The sequence below is a fragment of the Oncorhynchus mykiss genome, chromosome 1 (genome assembly GCF_013265735.2).
Source record: "Oncorhynchus mykiss isolate Arlee chromosome 1, USDA_OmykA_1.1, whole genome shotgun sequence".
Classification (NCBI taxonomy): Eukaryota; Metazoa; Chordata; class Actinopteri; order Salmoniformes; family Salmonidae; genus Oncorhynchus; species Oncorhynchus mykiss.
The window spans coordinates 71,241,112-71,248,101 of record NC_048565.1 but is presented as its reverse complement, the minus strand read 5'-3'; positions in this window follow the sequence as shown (position 1 = coordinate 71,248,101).

Genomic DNA, 6,990 nt, shown 5'->3' with positions numbered 1-6,990 from the left:
CTGGGATGCGTTAAGTGGAGTGCAACGTTACAGAACGTTCTGGTAAAACTGTATAGAACAGAAACGCTGTGTCATTTAGATTAGGCCAGGGAGTCGCATCAATTTAATTGATATATTTGTAAGAAAGACACGTAGGCAGGCGGCCAAATTACGAACGTGCATAAAGATAAAGATGGCAGAACGCAGATATGACGTCAATGTTTTAGCACTATCCACTGAGTTTTTAAACTACAGGTTGCGATATGGTTCAATGTGCTAATAAATCAGCACAAACTACTTTTTCTGTATTTCAAATTCCCAGCATCTTGAAGCTGAAATTGGGATCATGTATATCCTCCTAATGACCAGACAAAAAAGAGTAATGGAAAGCAATGTACAATATATTGGGAATTTAGTAAAAGGGGGCATTTGTGGTAAGCGCATGGGGGCAGCTAGCCCAAGAGGGCCGCTAAGGAGCCTACCGTGACTCCTTAAGGTCCAAGGATCTTATGTTATTTTCAGAGGTGGATTGACTGGCTGCCAAAACAGCCAAATAGGCCATCTAAACGCGAATCGAATGTCAATTGCGGTATGATTATAAAAACATAAAGCCCTTAACTTTCATGTCATAACACAATAATTATACCAATCAAAATATACACTATTTTAACCGTCTTTATCACAGTTGCAGCCAACAGTATTTTTCAGTGACAAGTGTCTGGCGTCCTTCCATTACGCACAAGTGTTCGGATCATGCTAAATAGCTCATTAGCACAGGTGGTGCTTCGGTCTTCCATAAACACGCGCTGTGATATGGCCATCTGGGAACACTAACCATAACCTTATAAAAGGTGAGTATTAATTTAACATATTGTTTTTTGAAAATGATTTCTCACTGATATGAAAGATTAGGTCCTAATGCTTCCAAAACCATGCTGCAAGTGATGCATAGTAACGTTCAGACCGAACATTGGGGATCTTAAAACTCCCCCCTAAGAATGACGCCTTTGTCCAATGATTTATGTGTAATGGACCTGAGAGTCATCACGATCAAAGGATAAGGGGCCGCGATCTTTATCCACCTCCGCTATTTTGATGTTTTTTTTCCCCAAGATCTTTTTCAGGGTTAATCTGATTGGTCAAAATACCAATTAGTTCAAACAACTATCAGAATTGGACTGCCTGTCTAAAAGCATTAGTGTCTGTCTTTCTGATTGATGGCACTGATGGAGTGGAAGGAGGGAGTCGTGGCACCAGGAATCCAAGTCTAGGGTTTTCCTTTTCTTGGAGGGCTCAAAAGGTAAAAATCTTACAGAAACTTTGTAGAAAAATAGTGTGACCCAGCCCTTGATCATGACTCCGTTCCATTACATTACACATAAGTCATTGGACAAAGGCGTCTTTTGTAGGGGAGAGTTTTGTAGAAGGGAGGGCTGGAACAGTAGCCTGATGTTTGGGAAAGATTGAGCCGCGAAGCTCGGTCTGAACAGTAACACGCATGGCTTGCGGTATGGTTTTGGAAGCATAAGAACCTTGTCTTTCATATCAGTGAGAACCAATTTTCAAAAAATGTAAAGGTTAAATTGATACACACCTTTATGGGGTTAGGGTTCCCACACAGCCACATTTCCATGTTGCAGCGTTTGTTCACGGAAAACAGACGGAAGACGGAGTGGACTACCTGTGCTAATTAGCTATTTTCGTCACCGAACACGTGTGACATGTATAAATGGAAGACAGACACCACAAATGTGTTGTCACTGAAAATATATATATATTTTGATGTGATATGAAAGTAGAGGGATTTATGTTTCTAGATCTGTACAGCAATTGAGAATCAATTCACATTAAGATGGAGTATTTGACTATTTTGGCTTCTAGAGCCAATGCGCCCTTTACACAGAACACATAAGGTCCTTGGACTAAGGAGTAACGTTAGCCCAATATTGGACTAAAGGGGCCTAAGTGTGACCTAGCTTTCTACGGGCTAGAAGGTTGACGGTTCCCCATGCAGGCCACCTTGCACAAGCTCTGGTTGATTGCCCACTTTCCTCGCAATATCGCAAAGGGTTTGCATACAGTTCAGCTTTCCCCAATGCTCATTTCGCCCATGCTCCTTTCGCTCAACGGTCCCTGCCCACTCCGCTTGAATTTGAATTGCTTCCGATGTTTCACTGCACAATGCCGCATTATATTAGCACAGGCTGTAAAAGTGGCTTCACATGCTCATGGGAAATGGTCAACGGGGAAGTCCGACATGATTGTGTTCAAGTGCTTTTGAACATTCCCAGCGCCTGTACAATCTTTCTTGGGCACACTACCTGCAGCTTGCTACTCCCAACCACTCTGTCCTGGAGAGAGAAACTAAAATAACAAAGACAAGATTCAAGTTAATGCTAATGTTAAGACGAGTTGATCAAGCTCCGTGTATTTCATTTACTGATATGTTTTCAACTTTTGACCAAAAAAACTAAACATTGCCTCATTGCGTTCACCAGCCTGTGCCATGGCTAGTGCTAATGGAACAATCAAATGTGTAGAGTCAGTGGAATTAACACTATTCACCACAATAGTATTAATATACTTAGCCTGAATAATAGGTTAAATGAAGCAGATATACAGGTAGGCTGATAAATCAGACTATGATACCAGAAAGTTTCCTTACAAGCCAAAATGTTGAATACAATTACATTTCTACTTACTCTGCACGCGGGCAACATTTGAGACAGAATATCCACAGGAAAGTATTGTTTACCCAACTTTTTAGAGCGTCGGTACTGCCTCAGTTGTCTAAACCAAAGCTTTATGGATGATTGTAGAAGTAGGCACTAAAACTATTGCCAAGATCTCTTCAGCTCATGGGATGAGGCCAGGGGAGAACAACTGCCCCCTCTCATTGAAGCCACGGTGTTCAAGGCCAATCAACAGTAATGCAGGCATTGTTTGCAGAAAACAGGACCCCCCCCATTTTAGTGAATGGGAAAATGGCAATTTTTGTGTTCCATCTTTGTGTAAAAAAAATAATAAAAATGTTTAGAAAACACTCATGTTACCAATAATTACTTCTAATACACCTTGAACCGATTATTTGAAAAATCGCACATCGAAGACGTTATAAGGATAATTTAGTTGCTAATTGCAGACTACAGTACCCCGGTAGGCCATCAACTTTAGTTACTCATTGAGAGAGCCTGCAACGTTGCTTCCTGGAGTAGGTCAAACTGCACATATTAAGTATCTATGAGACGCCATCTTAACCAACTTAAATTGGCTTCAATGGGTTATTGAGTTTTCACATAGGAATGAATAATGTCACGTGATCGATGGCATTGTCTATTCATGGGCCTAGGCTATAGAGACTGTGAACACAAACTAAACTTTTGACACGTAAAAGATGCACAAAGATGTGTAAAACGTAGAGCTGCCAGTTGTCTCTGTCCTAGTCAAGACGACCCAGTGGAAGGAAATCAGCTCAATCAGTTTTTATCAGCTTAAACCTTTATGTCATGACATTGGCTCTAACCTTGCTCCAAACCTGTCGGATCCCATAATGCCCTAGGCTTTATCTTAGAGACCTTGATGTTGCTCCAGCATGGTTTGTGTAACAGCCAACGCAGCACATTATCATTATAGCTGTTCTTGATACAGTGAAACTTCCATTTCAGTCTATTTATAAAGAGATTGAAGAAACCACAACAGAGAGACACTAACAACAATTATTTACCAGAATAACAACCTCCCAGTTCTTGCTGGTTTAGTTCACACACAGATCAATAGGCAGTTGTTTTTTGGACAGCAGTCTGGTGGTCTCTGAGATGTATCACAGCTTGATCCTAGTGTTGCTTTACAGCATGTATTGGTCAATATTATCCTTCCATAATGTACCCAGAGTGGTTTAACAAACGGAGCGCTCAAACTGATGGCGAAGGCGCTCTCTGCTCTCACCCCAGGTTGTTTTATTTAGAGCAGAGCAAAACTGCCGTTTTTTTTCCCATTGGCACGCACCTGCAGCGAAGCTATCGATCGGTGGGCACCCGTAGGGCCTAATTTAAGACTCAAGGACTCTGCTAAAGTACATTAAGGGCTGAGCACAAAGAGAGGGGAAGGAAAAAATCGGAAGAATGTTAATTTAGAGAAAAAAAGTCTAACCAATGCATGTGTTGCTGCATATGAAAGATCAATGGATAACATTGGGTTTATATCCAACTAGAACATAATGAATTTGGCCTAATTGCATGTAGGCCTTCTGTATATGAATGACCAGCTAATGATTAGGTTCTATATAATTGGCATGAAGCCCTTGGTGTTGCATAATCTCTCACATATTTTGCATTCACCCATCTTCAATTCCAAGTAAGTCTCTGTTGTGTTATTGCAAAGCAAGTTACGTTTTTACTACATTCGCTAATGTGGAACTACAGGAAACATCCACAGCCTACTCATCTGCACTCTCATCTCTGATGGCCTGCCGTTTCCCTAATGTTATTCTATCTAGGTCGCCTTATTCATGCGGAACAGTGGAGTTCACAGTAACATCACTTTGGTTCTGACTTTGTCGAGATGTAGAGAAGGCGATTCATCTCTAAAAGTCACCTACATTAACGCAGAGGATCCCCTAATCTCTGGCTAGCCTGGTGTAGCTGTCTCCCTCCTCTGCCCTCTCTCCGTCTCCTCTCCCTTCACCCAGGGTAATTGCTCTGTGAGCTCCAAGAGGCCTTCCGAGTGCCACCGGGCACCTCTCCCCAGCTCTCATAGTCTGGGCACAGTGACACCAATCTCGGGAAGGCCGTGACACCATTTTGTGTAACTGGCCCTCGTGATGGAGATGGCATAATTGTTATAATTAGGCGGAGCAGAGCAGGGTGGCGCTGTGGTGACCCACCCCAGCCCAAGTCCATATGGTGGGAAATAGATAATGAGCCAGTTAATGTGCTGTGTCCATCAGGAAGAGATACTCAATATGGAACCGCGGCCATCAGTCTGGCTGGAGAGTTTTCTGTTCCTTTTGTTCGTCTGTCGTGATACGAGTTTGCACTGTAGAGTGAGCATCGCTGCCACCGTGTGACAGTGAGGTCTGAATTGTAGTCATCTACCTATAACTCTTCAACTCTCTAGAAGTCTCCCGATATTTAATCAACAGGAATGTGTTTCTGAGACTGTGTGTGTTTTGTCTTTTTCTTTTGAATTCCATCATGCATCAGATGTAACTGTTCTGCTTTGTGGCTCTCTCAATTTTTTTTAAATATGAGATTGCCATTTCAAATGAACATACATTATACATCTAATGGCCAGTAATGTGAAGCAGTGTCTCTATAATAGACAGTGGCACTGTGTGAGTGCAGGTCTGTGTGTGTGATGTGAGGATGATAAAGTCTGCTTTCTGCTCCAGCGAGCAGGCACTGACCAGGATTCAGATTAGGCCATAATGGCTCTTAGGCCTGGGGCTAAATTGAAATGTAAAACCACAAACCAAACATAATTTAGTCCTATACGTCTACCCTGTTGATGTGGCCCTGCATGTGGATATTGGCGACGCTGTTGGAGTTATTGAACTATAATTTGTTGGACTGTAGTTGTTGGATTGTAATTGAATTTGTTCTAAAGAGCCACTCTGAGCTAAAGAGCTCATTGGTTATCTCCGGGAGAACTATGAGACTGAAATGAGTTAGTTAGGCATCTGAGAATGTATGTTCAGGTGATGCTATATCATTTGACAGGCATGATTGTGCAACCTTACATTACTGTACTGTTAATGATTGCATTGATGTTTTCATAAGAATGAGAGGACAAAAGGAGTGCTGCTAACTGTCAGACCATGGTGTATAAAATCAAATAAAGTACCTCTATGTATTTAGTAACTACCATTCAATGTCAGTTTCCTTTGTCAAACACTGATCAGTATAATAACGTATTATATTTTCAATCAAACAGCATGAGCAAAGAGGAAATTAATGATTGAGAAGTTGCACAGAGCATAAGAAATACATGTTTTTGAGAAGTTTGACAAAGAGAAAATCAAGTTTGTCTCTTTCCTCGAGTATCTCTGACTCTCCACACATACAAGCAACACATCCACAACACAGAGAGAGAGAGCTTGGCCAATTCAGGCTAGAGCCCTATGGAAAAGAAGAGGGGGGGGGAGAGATCTTGGTTGATATCCTAAAATACCAATGGACATTTGTAACTTCACTCTGGATATCTACTCCCATTTCAGAGCACTCTCGTCTGAGTGTGCCAGAGTGAATTTACGAACACACCCCAAATGTCGTTGGTATTTTGCAGTGGTCACTGTATCCCATCAATTGTTCTCAATCTTTAACATTTCTTTTCAATTCAATTTTCTTGATGTTCACCATTATGCGTTCTTGGGGTTCAAGGAGAAAGCAGAAGTCTTGAAATGAGAAATTAAATGAAAACACACGAACATGTATGTCATCTTGTTGTCATTGTTGATTCCAGGGTCAGTGTGTGTGTGGGGTGGGGGGCTGATTGAACAGACACATGCACTCAGGAGTCTCTTTGGAGACAGATATGCACACACACACACAGTGACAGGAAAGGACTCGTAAAGTAAGCATTTCATGGTAAAGTCTACATCTGTATTCGCTGCATGTTTCAAATACAATTTGATTTGATTTGACACTACCTGGCCCCATAGGACAACCAATTAGAGACCAGCACACCATGGGAGACGAGACAAAGTATTCCCAGTACTCCCAGTGCTCTTATAAAGATAACTTTTCTAAAATACACTGTCCTTGAAATGTATATAGTACTGTATGTATAAGCTGTAAGTAGAAGCATAAGTGTTGTTGTCTGTTAGTTTACTCAAATTAGGGGAAGCGTGGTAGGGTTAGGGGAAAATAATAAAGGAAAATATATTTAAAAAATATGTATTTTTTTTTTATACTTACAAAAAACTATATATATGGGGGATAGGAAATGATGCACACAATTACACTGATGGAAGCCTACAACCTGTGATATTAACACTGATCTACCCCCTAAAAA